The 25,781-nt window shown below is 45.4% G+C and overlaps 1 protein-coding gene across 1 annotated transcript in view; it reads right to left on the bottom strand.

Moving 5' to 3' along the window:
• Positions 1 to 25,781, bottom strand: part of TRPC1 (transient receptor potential cation channel subfamily C member 1) — a 147,672-nt gene that overhangs the window by 72,923 nt on the left and 48,968 nt on the right. The window lies entirely within an intron of this gene.

Genomic DNA, 25,781 nt, shown 5'->3' with positions numbered 1-25,781 from the left:
TGGGTCATTGTCCTGCTGGAAGACCCATGACCTCTGAGGGAGACCCAGCTTTCTCACACTGGGCCCTACATTATGCTGCGAAATTTGTTGGTAGTCTTTTGACTTCATAATGCCATGCACACGGTCAAGCAGTCCAGTGCCAGAGGCAGCAAAGCAACACCAAAACATGAGGGAACCTCCGCCATGTTTGACTGTAGGGACCGTGTTCTTTTCTTTGAATGCCTCTTTTTTCTCCTGTAAACTCTATGTTGATGCCTTTGCCCAAAAAGCTCTACTTTTGTTTCATCTGACCAGAGAACATTCTTCCAAAACGTTTTCGGCTTTTTCAGGTAAGTTTTGGCAAACTCCAGCCTGGCTTTTTTATGTCTCGGGGTAAGAAGTGGGGTCTTCCTGGGTCTCCTACCATACAGTCCCTTTTCATTCAGACGCCAACGGATAGTACGGGTTGACACTGTTATACCCTCGGACTGCAGGGCAGCTTGAACTTGTTTGGATGTTAGTCGAGGTTCTTTATCCAACATCCTCACAATCTTGCATTGAAATCTGTCAATTTTTCTTTTCCGTCCACATCTAGGGAGGTTAGCTACAGTGCCATGGGCTTTAAACTTCTTGATGACACTCCGCACGGTAGACACAGGAACATTCAGGTCTTTGGAGATGGACTTGTAGCCTTGAGATTGCTCATGCTTCCTCACAATTTGGTTTCTCAAGTCCTCACACAGTTCTTTGGTCTTCTTTCTTTTCTCCATGCTCAATGTGGTACACACAAGGACACAGGACAGAGGTTGAGTCAACTTTAATCCATGTCAACTGGCTGCAAGTGTGATTTAGTTATTGCCAACACCTGTTAGGTGCCACAGGTAAGTTACAGGTGCTGATAATTACACAAATTAGAGAAGCATCACATGATTTTTCGAACAGTGCCAATACTTTTGTCCACCCTCTTTTTATGTTTGGTGTGGAATTATATCCAATTTGGCTTTAGGACAATTCTTTGTGTGTTTTCTCATTTAAGACAAATTAAATGAAGATAATAATACCAAAGAATTTGTGTTTGCAATCATTTTCAGGGAGAAACTGAGTATTATCTGACAGAATTGCAGGGGTGTCAATACTTTTGGCCACAACTGTATAAGATGCGGCCACTGCCTCTCAGGGCTTATCTACAGCATTATATAATGCTGTAGATAAGCCCCCTGATCCCACCTGCAAGATAACAAAAATAACTTTTATTATATTTACCTGCGGGGCGGTCTGGTCCGATGGGTGTCGCAGGTCCGGGTCCGGCGCCTCCCATCTTCTTGCGATGCCACCCTCCTGCTAGCTTCATTGCTCCCCAGCATCGTGCTCCTGCGCAGATGTACTTATCTGCCCTACTGAGGGCAGAGCAAAGTACTGCAGCGCACAGGTGTTGGGCCTCTCTGACCTTTTCCGGCACCTGCGCACTGCAGTACTTTGGTTTGCCCTCAACAGGGCAGATAAGTACGCCTGTGCAAAAGTGCAGTGCTGGGGAGCCATGACGCAAGCAGGAGGGCGGCATCGCAAGAAGATGGGAGATGCTGGACCCGGACCTGCGACACCCATCGGACTAGACCGCCCCCCGGGTGAGTATAATAAAAGTTATTTTTTTTCTCTTGCAAGTCGGATCGGGGGCTTATCTACAGCATTATAGAATCGGCTGTGAACCAGACACTTACAGTACCCTTATGTGAACAGTGAACAGCGCCCTATGCGGGCCTTTATTGTGCAAGTGTATACTTGGCAGTCACCCCCTCCAGGATTGGTAGGTGGAGAGTGGCTGTTGATCTAGTATTTTGCACCTGTGCTGCTAACTAGTGATGAGCGAGTATACTCGTTGCTCGAATTTTCCCGAGCATGCTCGAGTGTCCTCCGAGTATTTTGGCGTGCTCGGAGATTTAGTTTTCGTCGTCTCAGCAGCATGATTTGCGACTGCTAGACAGCTTGAATACATGTGTGGAATGCCTGTTTGTTAGGGAATCCCCACATGTATTCAGCCTGTCTACAAGTCGCAAATCATGCAGCTGAGACGAGGAAAACTATATCTCTAAGCACGCCAAAATACTCGGAGGACAACCGAGCATGCTTGGGTATAGCAACATCTTGCTATATGGGCTGGCTGCACCCTGTAGTGCATTTGTTCCATGATGTGGGCAGGTAAGCGGTGCTGCTCTTTTTCTGCTGTTTAATTTAAACCCCACATATCGTCCTGCACAAAATATGATGGCCCCAAATACAGTCCTACACAAAATATGATGGTCCCACATACAGTACGGTCCTGCACATAATATGATGACCCCACATACAGTCCTGCACATAATATGATGGCCCCACATACAGTCTTGCGCAAAATATGTTAACCCCATATATATTCCTGCACATAATATGATGACCCCCACATACAGTCCTGCACATAATATGTTGGCCCCATATACAGTCCTGCACATAATATGTTGGCCCCACATACAGTCCTGTACATAATATGATGGCTCCACATATAATGACATCACATATAGTATGATTGCTCTATGTATAATGGCCCATATAGTTTGATGGCCCCACAAATAATGGCCAATATAGTATGATGGCCCCACATATAATGCCCCATATAGTATGATGGCCAAACATACAGTATAATAGGCCGTAAAGTATGATGGCCCTACACATAATGGCCTATATAGTATGATGGCCAAACATATAATGGCCCATATAGTATGATGGCCCCACAAAGTACTGTTTGATTTAAAAAAAAAAAAAAAAAAAAAGCAGCTGCTACGTTAATAGGACAGTAGGCAAGAGAGCAGAACCCGCTGACACATAACAATGTCAGCGCATTCCCGGCTCCAGCCACATGTGTGTCACAGCGTTCAGATGAGGAACGCTGCATGACTGTGCATGCCTTGTCCCCGCTGATGTCAAACCACCAGGGCAGACCTTACCACACCACAATCCACCTGGCAACTGCCAGGAAGGGCAGATTGGCAATCCAGGCCTGGTATGAGGCTGGTTTTCAGCATACGGCACTGGCAAACTTCATATGAGTGAAATGAAGGATGAATGGACTAATATGCAGAAATATTCTTGAAATAATTCTGCGGCCATCTACAAAGATGATGAAGATGAAAAGATGGTGGACATTTCAGCAAGATAATGATCCCAAACACAAAACCAAAGAAAATTTTCTTTCAGGCAAAGAAAATAAAGCTGCTAGAATGGCCCAACCAATCACCTGACATGAATCCAATAGAAAATTTATGGAAGGAACTAAACCTCGGAGTTCTTAGTGTTTGTGTGGAATAATGGACCAAAATCACACCTGAGCAATGCATGCAACTAGTTTCTCCATACAAGTGGTGTCTTGAAGCTGTTATCACCAACAGAGGCTTTTGTACAAAGTAATAAATACATTTCAGTAAGTGTGTAAAATAATGTTTCCCTGGGTCATTTCTTATTATTACACATAATTTATGGACAGCTATTGTTTGATTTCTTAGCCTGTGATTGATTGATTGTATTGTTACCGAAATGTGGTGAAAAGTTCATGTAATTTTTATCGTAGGTACTCTTCAACTGTTAGAGACAAAATCTTTAAAAAAAAATCAGAAAATCGCATTGTGTAATTTTTACATAATTAATATGCATTTTATGGCATGAAATAAGTATTTGATACAATAGAAAAACAGAACTCAATAATGGTACAGAAACATTTATTTGCAGTTACTGAGGTCAGACGTTTCCTGTAGTTATTGACCAAGTTTGCACACACTGCAGCAGGGATTATCACCCACTCCTCCATACAGATCTTCTCCAGATCTTTCAGGTTTCAGGGCTTGGCAACATTGAGTTTCAGCTCCCTCCAAGGATTTTCTATTTGGTTCAGGTCTGGAGACTGGCTAGGCCACTCCAGGACCTTCAAATGCTACTTGTGGAGTCACTCCTTAGTTGCCCTGGCTGTGTGTTTCTGTGCATTGCTATGCTGGAAGACCCAGCCACAACCCATTTTCAATGCTTTTAAGGAGGGAAAGAGATTGTTGGCCAAAATCACGCTATAAATGACCCCATTCATCCTCTCGTCAAAAAGGTGCAGTCGTCCTGTCCCCTTTACAAAAAAGCCCCTCCATAATATGATGCTCTCCCACCATACTTCACGGTTAGGACAGTGTTCTTGGGGTTGTACTCATCCTACTTTTTCCTCCAAATACAGTGAGTGGAGTTGATACCAAAAAGTTCTATTTTGATCTCATCTGACCACATGACCTTCTCCCATGTCTCCTCTGGATTATCCAGAAGGTCATTGGCAAACTTCAACTGGGCCTGTACATGTGCTGGCATGAGCAGGGGGACATTGTGTGCCCAGCAGGATTTTAATCCATGACGGCGTAGTGTGTTACTAAAGGTAATTTTTGAGACTGTGGTCCCAGCTCTCTTCAGGTCACTGACTAGGTCCTCCTGTGTAGTTCTGGGCTGATTCCTGACCTTTCTCGCAATCATCCTTATCCCATGAGGTGAGATCTTGCATGGAGCCCCAGACCGAGGAAGATTGACTGTCATCTTGTGTTTCTTCCATTTTCTAAAAATTATGCCAACAGTTGTTGCCTTCTCCCCAAGCTGCTTGCCTCTTGTCCTGTAGCCCATCTCAGGATTCTGCAGGTCTACAATTTTGTCCCTGGTATCGTTACACATCTCTTTGCTCTTGGCTATGGTGGAGAGGTTGGTCTGCGATTGATTGAGTGTGTGGACAGGTGTCTTTTATACAGGTAACGAGTAGGAGGGCCTCTTGAAGGAAAACTAACAGGTCTGTGACAGCCAGAATTCTTGATGGTTGGTAGGTGATCAAAGACTTATTTCATTAAATACAATTTAATTATTTAAAAATCATACAATGTGATTTTCTGTTCTTTTTTTTTATTCTGTCTCTCACAAATGACGTGTACCTACGATAAAAATTACAGACCTCTCCACTATTTGTAGGTGGGAAAACTTGCAAAATCGGCAGTGTATGTATAATTCAGCTATGTATAATGTTGCTACTATGGCTAGATATACTGTTTTCGCTGCTATTTAATATGAGCCTCTGATATGCAATTTATGCATTGATATCTTATTTATGCACTGGCACTTTATTACTTAGTATATACTACCTCAGATTTGCACACTATTATTATCATTGTTTTCTGATTGTATTAGTACCTCTATTTTTGTTGATACACTTTGTCATCACCTGTCTATTTTTGCAATCAGCATTGTCCCCTGTGTTGTGCCCCTTTTCTTTGGTATTGGCTCTCCGCCTCTTTCTGATTTTATTGTAAACTTTCCAACAAAATTTCTGTATTTTGCAACATTAGGACATCTTTTTTTGTTTTTTATCAGTTCTGCACATAATATGATGACTCCACATATAATGGCATCACATATAGTATGATTGCTCTATATAGTGTATAATGGCCCATATAGTATGATGGCCAAACATATAATGGCCCATATAGTATAACGGCCCCACATATAATAGGCCATAAAGTATGATGGCCCCACATATAATGGCCCATACAGTATGATGGCCAAACATATAATGGCCCATATAGTATGATGGCCCCACTAAGTACTGTTTGTTTTTAAAAAATGCAGCTGCTGCATTAGTAGGACAGTAGGCAAGAGAGCAGAGCACGCTGACACATAACAGTGTCAGCGTGTTCCTGGCTCCAGTCACATGTGTGTCGCAGCATTCAGATGATGAACGCTGCAGGTCTGTGCATGCCCCGCCCCCACTGTCAAACCACCAGGGCAGACCTTACCACACTACAACCCACCAGGCAAGTGCCAGGAAGGACAGATTGGCAGTCCAGGCCTGGTATGAGGCAGGTTTTCAGCATACGGCACTGGCAAACTTCATATGATTGAAGGATGAATGGACTAATATGCAGAGATATTCTTGAAAAAATTCTGCGGCCATCTACCAAGATGATGAAGATGAAACGAGGGCGGACATTTCAGCAAGATAATGATCCCAAACACAAAACCAAGGAAATTCTCATTTACTTTCAGGCAAAGAAAATAAAGCTGCTAGAATGGCCCAACCAATCACCTGACATGAATCAAATAGAAAATTTATGGAAGAAACTAAACCTCGGAGTTCCTAGTGTTTGTGTGGAATAATGGACCAAAATCACACCTGAGCAATGCATGCAACTAGTTTCTCCATACTGGTGGTGTCTTGAAGCTGTTATCACCAACAGAGGCTTTTGTACAAAGTATTAAATACATTTCAGTAAGTGTGTAAAATACTGTTTCCCTGGGTCACTTCTCATTATTACACATAATTTATGGACAGCTATTGTTTGATTTCTTAGCCTGTGTGGATTGATTGTGATGTTATCGATATCTGGTGAAAATTTCATGTTAATAACATCTTTACAAAGGAGGGCTTCTTGAAGAAAAACTAACAGGTCTGTGACAGCCAGAATTCTTTATGGCTGGTAGGTGATCAAAGACTTATTTCATTAAATAAAATTTAATTATTTAAAAATCATACAATGTGATTTTCTGTTCTTTTTTTTTTTATTATTCTGTCTCTCACAAATGAAGTGTACCTACGATAAAAGTTACAGACCTCTCCACTACTTGTAGGTGGGAAAACTTGCAAAATCGGCAGTGTTTCAAATACTTATTCTCGCCACTGTGTATATATATATATGTATGTATCAATATAAACAATAGGGCAATGTAAAATCAAGCCTTTTCATGCAGTTTGTGGAAAGCTTACATGGCAGGGAAGTGTAAGGTTTGCCGCAAGCTGTTTTCCAGCAGTGTACAATCTCTTCACAGTTTCAGCCTGGACTCAGGTTTACACATTTAAAAACATGCAGTTTCGGTCTTATTAATATTTTGGAAACAGTGGAGCTTGTATTTTAAGTGCCAATGTGATGGGTGGCCGGGCCACCAAGAAGCAAAGCCCATTAATGTTACTGGGATGATATAAAGTGCATAAATGTAGTACTGACATGTCACTGAGGTCTTCTTTGTCATGGCTGTATCTGTTAGGGTCTATTCACACTTCAATATAGGCACTAAATGGGTCATAGAATCATAGAATCGTAGAGTTGGAAGGGACCTCCTGGGCCATCTGGTCCAACCCCCTTGCTCAAAGCAGGAGTCACTAAATCATCCAGCCTATGTTTGAAGACTTTTATTGAAGGTGAACTCACCACCTCTCGTGGCAGCCTGTTCCACTCATTGATCACTCTGTCAAAAAGTTTTTTCTAATATCTAATCTGTGTCTCCTCCCATTCAGTTTCATCCCATTGCTTCTAGTCTTTCCTTGTGCAAATGAGAATAAAGATGATCCTTCTACAATGTGACAGCCCTTGAGATATTTGTAGACAGCTATTAAGTCTCCTCTCAGTCTTCTTTTTTGCAGGCTAAACATTCCCATACAATAGTGGTACAATTGACAATCACACTAGACAACGCAGGCAACTGTATAGTATACTGTTCCATACTGTTCTTTCAGTGCATAGTTAGGGGGAGAGGAGAGTTCCTGAAATACATTCCAGACATAAACATTTATTGTGGTGTGAGTCTACCTTTACAATACATGTGTACTAAGTGTGTCTGATGTGTAAGTGGACGTTTTCGGTCCAACAACGGACCTTCATCAGAAAGGTCTTTTTGTTTCTTTTAGAGTAGACTATAAGTTGTAAACAAGAGAGCATAACAATATGTCAGAACAATGCTATAGACAGATAATACACTTTCACAATAATAAATAATAATCTGACGTCAGAAGCAGGATCTATAGTGAAGGCAAGTGACTGCAGAAATTCATTCCATAAGTGTAGATGCAGTTTTCAAATTTCATCTGTGCCATAAAAGAGGGTGACAACATGGTTAAGGAAAACGGATTTATGAGTAACAGAAAAAATTTTTCAGGGACCGAAGTCCACAACTATGGTGAAATGGCTATAAGTAAAAAGGATATCCATGTGCTCCCAGAATGCTGACAAATATGGATGGCAAGGAGGATATACAGTGGGGCAAAAAAGTATTTAGTCAGTCAGCAATAGTGCAAGTTCCACCACTTAAAAAGATGAGAGGCGTCTGTAATTTACATCATAGGTAGACCTCAACTATGGGAGACAAACTGAGAAAAAAAAATCCAGAAAATCACATTGTCTGTTTTTTTTCATTTTATTTGCATATTATGGTGGAAAATAAGTATTTGGTCAGAAACAAAATTTCATCTCAATACTTTGTGATATATCCTTTGTTGGCAATGACAGAGGTCAAACGTTTTCTGTAAGTCTTCACAAGGTTGCCACACACTGTTGTTAGTATGTTGGCCCATTCCTCCATGCAGATCTCCTCTAGAGCAGTGATGTTTTTGGCTTTTCGCTTGGCAACACGGACTTTCAACTCCCTCCAAAGGTTTTCTATAGGGTTGAGATCTGGAGACTGGCTAGGCCACTCCAGGACCTTGAAATGCTTCTTACGAAGCCACTCCTTCGTTGCCCTGGCGGTGTGCTTTGGATCATTGTCATGTTGAAAGACCCAGCCACGTTTCATCTTCAATGCCCTTGCTGATGGAAGGAGGTTTGCACTCAAAATCTCACGATACATGGCCCCATTCATTCTTTCATGTACCCGGATCAGTCGTCCTGGCCCCTTTGCAGAGAAACAGCCCCAAAGCATGATGTTTCCACCACCATGCTTTACAGTAGGTATGGTGTTTGATGGATGCAACTCAGTATTCTTTTTCCTCCAAACACGACAAGTTGTGTTTCTACCAAACAGTTCCAGTTTGGTTTCATTAGACCATAGGACATTCTCCCAAAACTCCTCTGGATCATCCAAATGCTCTCTAGCAAACTTCAGACGGGCCCGGACATGTACAGGCTTAAGCAGTGGGACACGTCTGGCACTGCAGGATCTGAGTCCATGGTGGCGTAGTGTGTTACTTATGGTAGGCCTTGTTACATTGGTCCCAGCTCTCTGCAGTTCATTCACTAGGTCCCCCCGCGTGGTTCTGGGATTTTTGCTCACCGTTCTTGTGATCATTCTGACCCCACGGGGTGGGATTTTACATGGAGCACCAGATCGAGGGAGATTATCAGTGGTCTTGTATGGCTTCCATTTTCTAATTATTGCTCCCACAGTTGATTTCTTCACTCCAAGCTGGTTGGCTATTGCAGATTCAGTCTTCCCAGCCTGGTGCAGGGCTACAATTTTGTTTCTGGTGTCCTTTGACAGCTCTTTGGTCTTCACCATAGTGGAGTTTGGAGTCAGACTGTTTGAGGGTGTGCACAGGTGTCTTTTTATACTGATAACAAGTTTAAACAGGTGCCATTACTACAGGTAATGAGTGGAGGAAAGAGGAGACTCTTAAAGAAGAAGTTACAGGTCTGTGAGAGCCAGAAATCTTGATTGCTTGTTTCTGACCAAATACTTATTTTCCACCATAATATGCAAATAAAATGAAAAAAAAACAGACAATGTGATTTTCTGGATTTTTTTTTCTCAGTTTGTCTCCCATAGTTGAGGTCTACCTATGATGTAAATTACAGACGCCTCTCATCTTTTTAAGTGGTGGAACTTGCACTATTGCTGACTGACTAAATACTTTTTTGCCCCACTGTACCTGTAAGAGATACAGTAGGGTAAAAGATATCCTAAGGCAGGAATGAAATCCTATAATGCTGAAAATAAGAAAAAGAGCAAATAAGAGCATTGTATGCAGCTGAATGGTACACAGAGAATACCAAGGGGTTAATGATTAGCATGAGTGACCAAGATAATGTGGTTGAATGGTGAGCTGCAGGTACATAGTGCCGTTATTTATTGGTCTCTTCTGGCCACCATTAAGATGTTTTTGCACATTTTAGCATCACTTAACACCCGTGTTTTCTTCCTTATGTAGTCATATTGTATCCAGCCCCTTTGATAGACTCAAACTCCAGTCATTACAAAATAAACAGGTACTGAAGTTTACAGGTCACCATTCAACCACATTATCTTGGTCACTCATGCTAATCATTAACCCCTTGGTATTCTCTGTGTACCATTCAGCTGCATACAATGCTCTTATGTGCTCTTTTTCTTATTTTCAGCATTATAGGATTTCATTCCTGCCTTAGGATATCTTTTACCCTACTGTATCTCTTATAGGTATATCCTCCTTGCCATCCATATTTGTCAGCATGGACATTTCTATTCTATTATAGTCAGGGGTAGAGTTGAGCGAAACAGGTCGAAAAATTTCAAAAGTCGCCGACTTTTGGTAAAGTCGGGTTTCATGAAACGAAACCCGACCCTAGGGTGAGGTCGACCACGAGCTCGGCGACTTTAGCGCCAAAGTCGAGTTTCAAAAGTTTGTTTTCCGCCCTTTTTCAGCCAATCAGGATCCACGGACACTGTGGGCAACGTGATGACATAGGCAGGGGTCACCACCATCTTTGAGAAGGGCATGCAAGTGATTGGCTTGCTTTGGGGGGTGTCACAGGGGGTATAAAAGGGCGTGCACGCCGACCGCCATGTTACTCATGCTGATCTCAGAATAGGGAGAGCTGCTGCTGCTGATTCTGTAGGGAGAGCGTTAGGCAGGGAAGAAGACACCAAAAACTGCTTCTGCTGCTAGCGATTTTGCCTGTACAACACACCAGTCACTGTGTGTGCAGTGCAAGTGGAGGCTATATTTTGCTGGATCAGCTGTGTTGGTTGTTAGGCTGCCTTATAAGGCTTCCTGATAGCTGCATTGCTGTTTTCCCACTGCTCTGCAAACTGCTTTTTTAAAAGCAATCCAATTTTTTTTTTTTGTCCTGTGAGGTACTGAGCGTGCATTTTTTTCACACCATACAGCGGTGTACGCTCCTCACACAGTACCGTGTAACGGCTGTTATCACGGCCACAGTGAAGCTATCTGTGTGTGACTCTGTAAGGATAAGTCGAGGACCTGTTCCGTTCTTACAGACCTCCACCTTCTAGTTTTGTCTGGTTTTCAAACAGTTAAGTATATTTGCTGTTTGATCACATTCAAAACTATAGAGAGACAGCGTGTGTCAGTCCGTATACTTAAAAAACACAGAGCTTGACAATTTCACGGACACCGGACAGCGGTGTACGTGCACGCTCCTCTCTCAGTACCGTGTAACGGCTGTTATCACAGCCACAGTGAAGCTATCTGTGTGTGACTCTGTAAGGATAAGTCGAGGACATGTTCTGTTCTTACAGACCTCCACCTTCTAGTTTTGTCTGGTTTTCAAACAGCTAAGTATATTTGCTGTTTGATCACATTCAAAACTATAGAGAGACAGCGTGTGTCAGTCCGTATACTTAAAAAACACGGAGCTTGACAATTTTACGAACACCGGACAGCGGTGTACGTGCACGCTCCTCTCTCAGTACCGTGTAAAGGCTGTTATCACAGCCACAGTGAAGCTATCTGTGTGTGACTCTGTAAGGATAAGTCGAGGACTTGTTCCGTTCTTACAGACCTACACTCTAGGGAGATTCCTTCTGCCCAATTCTATATACACCTTGTAGTTTGTCATACACTAGCCAATTTCTGCCTGTGACATAGCGGTGTGATATTCACTGGGCCTCACACAATCCAACAGTGTCCACAAGTGTGTTCAGAAATTCTACATCTCCCCTGTCCTATATACACCTTGTTTTACATTACTATATAGTTTGTGGGATTTTGTGTACATTTTTACCAAAAATGAGGAAGGCTGGTGGAAGAGGCCGTGGAATTGGGCGGGGGTTGCCAGCTGGTAATGATGGTGTTGGTGGTGGATCTGATGGTAGTGGTAAAAGCAAAATAGGACTGAATGCAGGAGGTGTTGAGCCTGCATCATCATCTGGCTCCACAAGGCCTCGAAGGCTTAGTTTTCAAGGAGTTGGCAAACCGCTTTTGAAGCCAGAGCTTCAGGAAAAAGTTTTGGCTTACATTGCTGACTCAGCCTCCAGCTCTATCGCCTCCTCTTCTGAAGTTGTAAAAAATAAAAGCACTGAGTCATCATTGGAGGCTCATGTTCATGAACCACACCTTTCCTTGTGTCCTTCACCCCAACCAAGATTGAAGGATGACGCAGGCCATACAACTGATTACTCCATGGAGCTGTTTTCACATACCATGCCTGGGTTATCAAGTGAAATGGTGAATTACCCAGGCCAAGATGAATCTGACATGGAGTGCACTGATGCACAGCCACTGATAGATGATTCTGCTGGTACATTCACTCAGAGCACTACATTGTCCTCGCAGTGTAATGAGCCAGATTTTGACCCTGATGAGACTCAGGTGCCCCTTCCCGCATACTATACCATACACGGTGACACAGAGGAAGGTGCACATGACATTGAAGAGGAGGTGATGGATGACCAAGTTGTTGACCCAGATTGGCATCCATTGGGGGAAGAGGGTGCTGCTTCCAATAGCTCAGATGAGGAGGAGCATCCACAGCAGACATTGACATCGCAACAGCTGTTATATGGCAGGCCCGGAGCACTCCAAAGACAGGTTCCAAAAATCAAAAGAGTTGCTGGACAGCTTGTCCAGACGGTCAAAATAGCACAGCGTGCTAGGCGGCAAAATGTCTTCCAAAGTAGGAAGAGTGCAGTGTGGCACTTTTTTGAGCAAAATCCTCATGATCAGGCAAATGTTATCTGTAAGAAGTGCGCAAAGACCTTTAGCCGAGGGAAAAATCTGAAAAATTTGAATACCAGTTGCATGCTTAGACATTTAACCAGCATGCACTTGCAAGCGTGGACACAACACCAAACCTCAAGTACCACATGTGCAACTGATCACAAAGAAGGTAGTCAGCAACGCTACATTGTTTCCCCCACTGTAAGCCCACCGGTTAGCACAGCAGCAAATGTTGAGGTGTCGTTGCAAGGCCAAAGCAGTCAGGGAATCCCACTGTTATATCAACGAAAGACTGAATCTAGGCCATCAGAAAGAACACCAACTCCATCACCATCATCAACCCTCTCTCAGTCTGCCCTGTCCACCGCTATTTCCACCATATGCAGCTCTCAAGTCCAGCTCACCCTCCCAGAGACTATGAGTAGGTCAAGAAAGTACTCAGTCTCTCATCCGCGTACACTGGGTTTGAACGCCCATATTGCCAAACTAATCTCGTTAGAGATGATGCCCTATCGGTTGGTGGAAAGCGCAGCTTTCCACGAACTCATGGCCTATGCAGTACCATGCTATGACCTACCCAGTCACCACTTCTTCTCTCGCAAAGCCATCCCAGCCCTCCACCATCATGTGAAAGACCGCATTGTCCATGCACTCAAGCAGTCAGTGAGTGGAAAGGTGCACCTCACAACAGATGCATGGTCCAGTCGGCATGGCCAGGGCCGTTACGTGTCCATCACTGCGCACTGGGTTAATGTAGTGGATGCAGGGTCCACAGGGGACAGCGGTGGTGGGACAGTGCTGCCTAGCCCACGGTATAGGAAACAGTTGGCTGTAGGTGTTCGACCCTCCTCCTCCTCCTCCTCCAGAAGCGAAAGCTCGTCCACAGAGTGCAGTGGTACGAGCACTCCATCTGCAGCTGCCACTGTTGCACACGAGGTGTCCCCCTATCGAGCAGCTAGTGGAAAGCGTCAGCAGGCTATGTTGCAGATGATGTCTTTGGGCAACAGACACACCGCGGAGGTGCTGGCCGAGTACTTTCAGCGACAAACTGAGTCATGGCTGGGCAGTATACATCTTGAGGCAGGCAAGGTAGTTAGTGATAACGGCCGTAATTTTGTGGCAGCCATAGCCCTTTCAAAACTCAGCCACATACCTTGCTTGGCTCACACCTTGAACCTGGTGGTGCAGTGCTTCCTCAACAATTATCCGGAGTTAACAGCCCTGCTCCAGAAGGTGCGAAGACTGTGCGCGCACATCCGTCGGTCGCCTGTACACGCCATTCGTATGCAGAAGCTGCAGCGATTACTCCACCTTCCCAACCACCGCCTCATTATCGACATTGCAACAAGGTGGAACTCCACCCTGCACATGGTGGAGCGGCTGTGCGAGCAGAGGCAGGCCATAATGCATTTGTGGGAGGATACACGGCCAGGCACTTTGAGAGCAGACATGGAGTTGACAGGTGTGCAGTGGTCGAAGCTGAAAGACCTCTGTAAAGTCCTTCAGTGTTTTGAGGAATGCACACGGCTGGTAAGCGCAGATGACGCCATCCTAAGCATGAGCATCCCACTTATGCGTCTGCTCATGCAAACTTTGACGCACCTTAAGGAGCAGGCGTCTGCAGCCAATGTTGACGAGGAGGAAGAGGAGGAGGGAATCCTTGATGACATTCAGCCATTGTCTGCTCAGGGACCTCTCCTGGATGAGGTGGAGGAAGAAGAGGAGGAGGAGGATGATGATGGGGATGATTACTTAGGGGAGGAGGATGCATCGCGTGGGGCAAGTGAAAATGTTGGCGTGGCAAGGTCTGGTATAGGGTTTGTGCGTGACTGGAGGGATGTGGATTTGCCAGAAAGTGCTCCTCCAACCAGCACTCGCAGTGCATCATTGACACTGGGAACATTGGCCCACATGTCAGATTATGCCTTGCAGATCCTAAAAGGGACCCCCCGCATTGCTAAAATGATGAACGATGACGATAACTGGTTGGCCAGCATCCTGGATCCACGCTATAAAGGCAAATTACAAAACATCATGCCACACGAGAACCTTGACCTAATATTGGCTAATAAACAAGCAACTCTGGTAAATCGGTTGGTTGAGGCATTCCCACCACACAGCAGCGGTGATGGTTCTCACACGAGCCATATGGGCCGGGGGCAGCTTGGCAGAGGTGTTCGTGGTGCACACAGCAGAAGTGGCGTTGGAGACAGGGGTTTCATGACAATGTTGTGGACTGATTTTTCAAGTACCGCTCACACAACTGGTAATACTGCATTGATGGAAATTGACAGGAGACAGCAGTTGTCAACTATGGTTACAAGCCACTTTTCCTCCCATATCGATGTTCTCCCGCACAGGTCATTCCGCTTTGACTATGGGCCGCTAAACTGGACACCTGGCCTGAATTGGCACAATATGCCGTACAGTAGCTCGCTTGCCCAGCTGCAAGTGTGCTATCAGAAAGAGTCTTCAGTGCAGCTGGATCAATCCTGACAGAAAAAAGGACCCGTCTGTCAACCCAAAATGTGGATGATCTAACCTTCATTAAAATGAACCATGCATGGGTTTCCAAGGATTTTGTCCCACCTTCCCTTGATGACACATAGGTTGCCAGAAAAATGGCTTGCATTGGTCCTCCTCCTATTCCGCGAACTTGACCTATTTCGCCTTTTGCAGCAGCTGAATGTCCCACATCAACATATGCCACTTTGTAAACCGCCCTAACTGGGCTGCCCCCCCCTCATGGCCGGGGTCACCACCTAGCGCTCGAAACCGTGCGAGTGCCGTTGCCCTGGACAGGTGGGTAGGCCAACTCTTGGGCGCGGGCACTGGCACAGGGTCCCTCATAGTGCAATCAAGTGTCTCTGACGGTGGTGGTGCACACCCGCCGTCAGACACACCGCCGTACTATGAGGGGCCCAGTGCCAGTACCGACACCCACGAGTGGGCCCCCCTTGCTTGGGCAGGGCCCCAGCATTTGCAATGTTTACCTCTCTCTGCTCCTCCGCTGTGTAGTCTGGGCTGTCAAATCCTTCACTGGGAGTGCCACTACAAATTGATTGAACTGAAAGATGATGGTTAAGATGTAGCTATGCCCTGTCCTGCTGGCCGGGCTCTAGCTCCAGATGATCAATGGCTTCCATTTCTTATCTCACTGTCTCAACACACAAATTAATTGAGGGTCAGCATGGCCTATGAGAATTGTGATGGAAGTTTTTCCCGTGAATAGTAATTCCTAGATTTCGGCAATCACTAGCCTTTATGTCAGTAATTGTATGCATCTCATTTCCTATTGCGGAGAGGCTGGACTGTATTACTGAGACAGAAATATATATGAAGATTTAAAAATAACACCAAAAGTATATAGTTGTGTACGCCTCAAATGCATTTCCTTTCTTCCACTTTTTAGATTGCTGTGTAATCCATACTGAGAACACGGAGATTTTACATGTTTAAACTATGCTATATATACCTGCTATCCAGTGATAAAGTAGCCTTTCTCAACTTTGTACAATCTGGCCAAATCCATACTGGGCCTGAGAACATCTGAGTCTGCCTCCTGATCTATAGACATATATTTTTTATGTGTAAACTAGGCTACATATATACGTGTTATCTGGTGAAACTGTACCCTTTATCAACTTTCTACAATGTTGTTGAATCCATACTGGGCTTGAGAACGGTTGCCGAGCTGTTAAGCAAGCTACAGCCCCTGTGGTTTGGACACGTAATTTTTTCAGGAATGACGGTTAGGCCTAACTCCGGAATTGCTGTTGACCTGAACTTACTGGGAAATCATCGTTCGCGGGGAATAATCTGAATCCCAGATCCCCATCACTAACGGAGTTCAGCAGGTTATCTGCACCTGTAAGCGACAAAAGCTGGTCCTTTCAGTGTAGCGTGCATGCAGCCCTGGACATGTACGGGAATGCTAGACCTGTTATTGCTCGATCTCACGTGCCAGAGCCTCGCTTATCCCTCTAGTAAGCTTGACGCGTACTGCGGGGGCATGCCGGAGTCTTGGTTGTTAACGGAATAAAGCTGAGAAATCGCTAGCACAACTACAAACACACATACCACACCACACACAGAATCGACAAAGCTTTCAAAGTGTGCATCTTTTCGTTAGGTGGCATGGTTGTGGTTTCCCGGGTGTAGTCCAATTAAGCCACAGGCTCCACTCCTGGTGGTGCCCTTTTGGACATTCCCTTAAGGTTCAGCTTTGCAATCATACTGCCCCCGGAAACCAAAAACTTTGCCTTCATGGACGCTGTTTGGAGGTTCGTGGGAATAACGCCGCCTGATCAGCAGTCGGCATATGGGTCGCCCTCCCAGGGCTGTGGGGTACTCGGTACCGGGCCGGTGTCAGTGGGATGTGTCACAGCAGCGGTGACCCGGACGGTGGCCCTGGGTGCCCATGTAAATGGCGTGGTATAATGGTAAAGAGTTTATATAGATAGTTTGACGCCACCTGTGGTGTTCGGCAACATAGATGTTAGGCCGACGTTGCATGCAGATCCTCTGGGACTGATGGTGTTGTGCAGCAAAGATGGTGAAGCTCCCCACAGGTGGAGCTGGAGTCCCAGGGAAGTGTAGATGTAGTGATGGGGGAAAGGCACAGGTGGTGTAGGTGCTGGTACCCAGATGTAGCGGTGCTGGAATAACTGTAGGACACCAGAGCGTGCAGTTCCAAAGCTTTACTCACAGTCTGCAGGTTACACAGATGCCTGCCTCCGTGCTGTGTCCTCCAGGTCAGGACCTCAGCCAACCTCAGGGACCAAAATGGAAAGCTCCCTTCCAACAGTCCGCCAACATGTACCTTCCTGAACGTCTCCTTTCTAGCGCTTGTGGGGGAAGCACTCACAGGACCGTGGTTCACTGAAGCGCCTCCTGTCTAACAGATGTTCCTCAGACTTTACTTTTATGGCAGACAGCTGTAGCCTTTTCCTTCTGGCTCCCACACATCGATGCTGGGGCCTCCGAGCCTTAGTTGGGTACAGAGCATTTATAGCTGCTACTTCCCCCGGTTTCTGCTGCAGGAACGTCAGTGTCCCTACAAACTCGGAGACCGGAATCGGGACCATGCGCTCCAGCTAGGAGTGAGCCTTAATTCTGCTCATCCTGCAGCTCCCCTTCTCACGTCCACACACTTCCCCTTCCCTGCACAGAGTGCCCTAACTTACCTCCTCCCGACCACAGAGAGCAGCTCCTCAGCAGTCAGGTTCAGAGGTCTCCCAGCTAGCCTGGAGTGGGAAATGTGTTGTGTGTTGGTTTCACTGCTAGAGAGATCCTTCGTTGCTCCCAAGCTTGACAACACACTCCCTAGGAGGAAGGTAATGCCACAGTGGCGACCGTACTCATGGGGACGCCACAAGTGCGCTGAGACCCAGCCACTGCTGGATGATGTTGCTGGTACATTGACCCAGACCACTACATTCCCCTCGCACTCTACACTGCCAGAATCTGACCCAGAGGAAACTCAGGTTCCCCTTCCCACATACTATACCACCTTACACGGTGACAAAGAGGAAGGTGCAGATGAAAGTGCAGGTTCCTTGAGCAGGTGGGGGGGCATACTCATGGGCGATGGCACTGGCACAGGGCACCGCATAGTACGCAAAAGTGTCTCTGCCGGTGGGAGGGCCTAAACAGCCAAGTGCAGTGAGATGGAAGATGGGGACGACAAGGAGTTCAGAGTAGTGCAGGGATTCCCTAGAAAGGAGACTTATGTAATTGTTTTCAATGTTGGGACAGCAATTTTTGGGGAGCACTATACTCTGGTGAATGATATATGGGGCCCACCATACACTGGAGCATTCCAAAGGTGGACATCAGACACTGGAGCAGCATTTACAGGGCCCATTATACACTAGAGCAGTAGAAATGGGGCCCATTATAAATGGAGCATTATTTGGGCCCATAAGACAGTGGAGCTTCATCCATTGGGACCAACATATACTATAGCATTATGTGGAGCTCATCATATACGGTTTGAAACATTATATGGGATCAATGATTCCATATGGAGAAATATATGGGCCTCATTACTCTGTATAGCGCACTAAGCGCTGGCCATAATACTGTATGGAGTTATATACTGTCCGTTTTTGGAGGTATTGGAGATTCTAAAATGGATATCAGTCATGAGATGTAAGAAGTGAAGTTTTTTTCATTGTACTATACTGCTATTTCTCTGCCGTATCGGAGCATCATGAGTTGTGGTATGTGTTAAAGGGGCGCTCTTTGGCCCTGGGCCCACGAAAACCTGGAGACAGCCCTACCCCCCCACAACTGTAGCCAAATAACCCCCATTTTTCAGTGCGTAACTAGTATTATGAAGTAAATAAAGGTTGACAAGCTTAAGTAATAAGAATTGATGCTTTTGGCATTCAAATGGGCACTGTAGGTGTGTTTCCTGTCCTCCTCTCACTGCCGACTTTAATTCCCCATTGACATACATTGGGTTTCGTGTTTCGGTCGGACCCCCGACTTTTCCCTATAGTCGGCCGATTTTGCTCGACCCAACTTTTGGAAAAGTCGGGTTTCATGAAACGAAACTCGACCCTAAAAAACCAAAAGTCGCTCAACTCTAGTCAGGGGTGAACCTAGCCTCTCTGCTGCCTGAGGCGAACAGCAAAATGACGCCCCCCCACACACACACACACAAAGTAAATTCTCATATCTATCCTGTAAAACTGAGTACAGTAGTGGACATTTTGATTTAGATAAACAGAAAAAAAAAGGTGTCCAAACACAAGGATGTCAGCGGCATCACACGCACATAGAAGAACAACACAGAAGTATCCAGAACAAGGACCATTAATGGCAATGGTAGGCCTGGCACAGGGCCAGACTGGGACAAAAATGCAGCCCTGCCACACAAATCCCACCAGTCCACAAACTATAACACTCCTCACCCCAATCTGTGAATTTTTGCTATACTTTGTTGTCCCCTCATCACTCTCTTTAAGGAGTTATTTGAAGAGCCACATGTGAATGGCACCACAGTGCGTATGACTGACCACAGCTCCATTTACATGGTGCTCTTCAAAGCTATGTTTCCCAGGATCATGGGGGTCCCAGCGGTCAGATCCACAACAAACAGAAAGTCATCCCCTATCCCCACATAATGCTCCATACTGTATTATGTGCCCCATATATTACTTCACACAGTATAATGGGCCCCATATATTACTTCATACAGTATAGTGGGCACCATATATTACTGCATACAGTATAATGTGCACCAGATATTACTTCATACAGTATAATGGGCCCCATATATTACTTCATACAGTATAATGGGCCCCATATATTACTTCATACAGTATAATGGACACCATATATTACTGCATACAGTATAATGTGCACCAGATATTACTTCATACAGTATAATGGGCCCCATATATTACTTCATACAGTATAATGGGCACCTTATATTACTTCATACAGTATAATGGGCACCATATATTACTGCATACAGTATAATGTGCACCATATATTACTTCATACAGTATAATGGGCCCCATATATTACTTCATACAGTATAATGTGCACCTTATATTACTTCATACAGTATAATGGGCACCATATATTACTGCATACAGTATAATGTGCACCATATATTACTTCATAGAGTATAAAGGTCCCCATATATAACTTCATGCAGCATAATGGGCACCATATATTACTTCATACAGTATAATGGGCCCCATATAATTCTCCCCAAACCCCGCTGCTCTGGTCTCCTCAGTGTATGCTGATCCTCCGCACTGCTTGGCACAGGGACATCATTAACTTTACGTATATAATTGTCCACTTGGACTGATAGTAATAGTGATTTGTTTGTACTCTGTTGTCTGGGGCTGGCCCACTTTATGGGGGTGCTGAGGGCATATTATTATACACCAGTAAAAAGTATGAGAGGCTCAATATGACCAGTGCCACCTAGTTTCCTACCCCTCTTATTCTACTGGTACTGTGGGCACACTGACTGGTACTGAGGAAAAGAAAGAACAGAAAGAAAAAAAACAGAGAGAGAAAGAAAGAAAGAAAGAAAGAAAGAGGGGAAAGAAAGAAAGACGAGAGAGAGAGAAAGAGGGGAAAGAAAGAAAGAAAGAAAGAAAGAAAGAAGGAAAGAAAGAAAGAAAGAACCAAGAGAGAGAAAAAAAAGAAAGATTAGAGAGATAAAGAAACAGAGAGAGAAAGATTCTATAAAGATACTATAGCAGCCCGGCTCCCACTGTAGTGCCCACCTGAGCCTCCCGATGCAGGACATATCATGATCCGTTTACTTGGCCGGCAACCCCGAGTCCAAGGCGATCCTGCTGTCCGCGCTGTTGGAGGAGGACACAGTGATGGATCTGAAATATTCCCTGAAGTGCCTCCATGGTTCCGTCACAATCTCCTCCCGAAATTACCTAATTTCCATTCAGCTTATAGCACATCACTTCCGGTAGAACGTCACGTGTGAATTTTAAAGTACTCCGCGGGGGTCCGCCGTGTACTCCTGTGTCCGTGGGAAAAGTAAGCTCCCAGCCGGGGCAGTGGGACAGAATCTCTCTCAAAATCGGGACTGTCCCGCTGGGAGGTATGAATGCTCCCCACCATACACCTTGTACACATATGGCTCTGCACACACCATAAACACACGGTTCTGCTTTTTATGCCTCGCACACACACAGCTCCGCTCTGTACACCTCGCACACACACGGCTCCACTCCGTAAACCTCGTACACATGTGGCTCTGCTCCGCACACCTTGTACACACGTGGCCACTCTCTGTAAACCTTGTACACAAATGGCTCCACTCCGTAAACCTTGTACACATGCGGCTTTGCTCCATACACCTTGTACACTCGCAGTTCCGCTCCGTACACCTCGCACACACGCTGCTCCATACACCTCACACATGTGCGACTCTGCGCCTTACACCTCGCACACGCGCTGCTCAGCTCCGTTCACATCTCTGCTCCGTACACGTGCGGCTCCGCTCCGTGCACCTCGTACACACGCACGGCTCCGCTCCGTGCACCTCGGACACATGCACGGCTCCACTCCGTGCACCTCGTACACACGCACGACTCCGCTCCGTGTACCTCGTACACATGCACGGCTCCGCTCCGTACACCTCGTACACACGCACGGCTCCGCTCTGTACACACGCACGGCTCTGCTCCATATACCTTGTACACACGCGGCTCTGCTCCTTACATCTTGTACACACATGGCTCCGCTCTGTACACCTCATACACACGCGGCTCTGCTCCTTACACAGGGCCGGGTGAGACCAAAAAGCAGCCCTGACACAAAAAAAAATTCACCAGCCCATATACAATGAATGTCCTCACCCAAATCGTAGAACACTGGCAGCTTGTGCCAACTTTTGCTCTAGCTCACTCACACACACACGTACCACACAGCTCACACAAGTAGCTCACACACAGCTCACACGTATCACACACACACAGCTTACACATGTCACGCACACACAGCTCACACGTATCGCACACACACCGCTCACATGTATCGCACACACACACACAGCTCACACGTATCGCACACACAGCTCACACATATTACACACAGCTCACACACCACAGCTCACACGTATCGCACACACACAGACACACAGCTCACACGTATCACACACACACAGCTCACACGTACCACACACGCACAGCTCACACGTATCACACACAGCTCACACCTCACACGTATCACATACACACACAGCTCACACGTATCACACACACAGCTCACACGTATCACACACACACAGCTCACACGTATCACACACACAGCTCACATGTATCACACACACAGCTCACACGTATCGCACACACACACAGCTCACACGTATCACACACACAGCTCACACACACAGCTCACACGTATCACACACACACAGCTCACACGTATCACACACCCAGCTCACACGTATCACACACACACAGCTCACACGTATCACACACAGCTCACACGTATCACACACCCAGCTCACACGTATCACACACATTTCACACGTATCACACACCCAGCTCACATGTATAACACACAGCTCACACGTATCACACACAGCTCACACGTATCACACACCCAGCTCACACGTATCACAAACACAGCTCACACGTATCACACACAGCTCACACATATCACACACCCAGCTCACACGTATCACACACACACAGCTGACACATATCACCCACACACAGCTCACACGTATCACACACCCAGCTCACACGTATCTCACACAGCTCACACGTATCACACACAGCTCACACGTATCACACACAGCTCATACGTAACACACACAGCTCACACGTATCACACACACAGCTCACACATATCACACACACACACAGCTCACATGTATCACACACACACAGATCACACGTATCACACACACACCCAGCTCACATGTATCACACAGACACAGCTCACACGTATCACACACACACAGCTCACACGTATCACACACAGCTCACATGTATCAGAGACACCCAGCTCACACATATCACACACACACAGCTCACACGTATCACACACTCTGTATCACAGCTCACACACAAGTAGCTCACACAGCTCAAGCTCACACAAGTAACTTACACACTCGTATCACACAGCTCACACTCACACACAGCTCACACACACATATATCACAGCTCACACACACAAGTAGTTCACTCACGATGACAGACAGCAGTCCTGCATAAACCAAGGAATGATGTGCACAGGACCTGTGATGTGGTCACAGGAGGGGAGGAGTCATGGGTCACATGATCAGGGGGCCCTGACACCTTCCCTCCTGTGACCGCATCAATCACAGCCTCTTGCACAACCGCAGCATCAGCATGCAGAGGCTAAATTGTAGGTGCTGCGGGTAGAGGAGCGCATAATGCCGCCCCCTGCTGCCTGCCGCTTGAGCAGCTGGTGCAAATCGCCTCATTATAGGTGCGGCCCTGATTATAGTGATGAACACTCTGGGAGCACATGGATATCCTTTTTACTTATAGCCATTTCACCATAGTTGTGGACTTTGGTCCCTGAAAAGAATTTTCTGTTACTCATAAATCCGTTTTCCTTAACCATGTTGTCACCCTCTTTTATGGCACAGATGAAATTTGAAAACTGCATCTACACTTATGGAATGAATTTCTGCAGTCACTTGCCTTCACTATAGATCCTGCTTCTGACGTCAAGATTATTATTTATTATTGTGAAAGTGTATTATATGTCTATAGCATTGTTCTGACATATTGTTTTGTTCTCTTGTTTACTTTTTTGTAACTTATAATCTACTCTAAAAGAAACAAAAAGACCCTTCTGATGAAGGTCCGTTGTTGGACCGAAAATGTTCATATGATATGAGTCTATTTTTGTCTGGATGCACAATAAAGAAAAAATTGCTTCTCCGATTTTGAGTGCCAAGCATTTTTGTATATGCCTATGGGTTGGAAACCTTACTTGAGCACCAATTCTCTGCTTTTCTCTGGAGTGCCGTGGTTTTTTTGTACAATATGATCTGTAAGTGGTTCGTGTGTACTATGTGTGCCTGATGTGTAAGTGGTTCGTGTGTACTATGTGTGTCTGATGTGTAAGTGGTTCGTGTGTACTATGCATGTCTGATGTGTAAGTGGTTCGTGTGTACTATGTGTGTCTGATGTGTAAGTGGTTCGTGTGTACTATGTGTGTCTGATGTGTAAGTGGTTCGTGTGTACTATGTGTGTCTGATGTGTAAGTGGTTCGTGTGTACTATGCATGTCTGATGTGTAAGTGGTTCGTGTGTACTATGTGTGTCTGATGTGTAAGTGGTACCTGTATACTACGTGTGTCCAATATGTAAGAGGATTTGTGTACGTCATGTGTCTGATGTATAAGTGGTAAGTGTGTACGTGTGTATGATGTGTAAGTGACAAAAGAAGTTGATGGCAAGCATCATATACTGAATGAGTAAAGAACAGTATCTACTCGTTAATTTTCAGATTCGGAATATAGTGTGTCAAATATCACCCGTAGTATACATATGGATATAATCTGGACCAACTGCATAGCGATAACTAAAAAATAGAAAAGCAAAAAAAAGAGGCAGTCATGAAGTACGAATAGTATAATAACTATATAAATCTTTATTAATCATGTAATCAGGAAAAGGCAGAACAGGAGGGGTTAAAATGTGACTTGTAGTATGAACTTACCAGCCTCTTGCATGGATGCTGGTTTTGCTCTCACATTTTAACCCGTCCTGTTCTGCCTTTTCTTGATTACATGATTAATAAAGATATATATAGTTGTTATACTATTTGGACTTCTTGACTGCCTCTTTTTTTGCTTTGCTATTTTTCTGATGTGTAAGTGGTAGGTGTGTGGCATGTGTGTCTGATGTGTAAGTGGTAGGTGTGTACTACGTGTGTCTGATGTGTAAGTGGTAGGTGTGTACTATGTGTGTCTGATGTGTGTTACATGTGTAATATGTGTGTTTGATGTATAAGTGGTACGTGTGTACTAGGGGTGTTTGTTATGTAAGTGGTACGTATGTTCTACGTGTGCCTGATGTGTAGGTACGTATGTACTACTTACGTGCATGTGTACTACGTATGTCTAATATGTAAGTGGTGCATGTGTACTACATGTGTCTGATGTGTAAGTGGTATGTGTGTACTATTATTGTTATTATTTTTCATTTTTATAGCGCCATTTGTTCCATGGCACGTTACATGTGAAAAAGGGGCATACATAGACAAGTACAATAAACATGAGCAATACAAGACACACACAAGTACAGAAGGAGAGGACCCTGCCCACGAGGGCTCAGAGTCTACAGGGGATAGGTGAGCATACACTAGGAGAGGGTAGAGCTGGTCGTGCAGCTGTTAGCGGGTCTTACTGTTAGCGGGATGGTCAGGTGAGGAAAGTCTCCAGGAGTGGACCCTCTGGATTGTGGTACCGAGGGGCCCCGGGCGAGTCGCCAGGTGGAGCCAACCCCAATACAGGGATCGTTAGGAGCAGGCCCAGGGGTTCGGGTACCACGATAGCCGGTACCGAGAGGGCAGCTCAGAACAGACTGGAGTAAGACCACGGGACTACAGGAGACAGGACCGGAGTAGGACTGCGGGACTGG

Source organism: Dendrobates tinctorius, unplaced genomic scaffold (assembly GCF_039654945.1).
Source record: "Dendrobates tinctorius isolate UK_male_01 unplaced genomic scaffold, ASM3965494v1 ptg000060l, whole genome shotgun sequence".
Classification (NCBI taxonomy): domain Eukaryota; kingdom Metazoa; phylum Chordata; class Amphibia; order Anura; family Dendrobatidae; genus Dendrobates; species Dendrobates tinctorius.
Note: the sequence above shows the minus strand (reverse complement) of the source record. Positions and strands in the feature narration are given on the sequence as shown.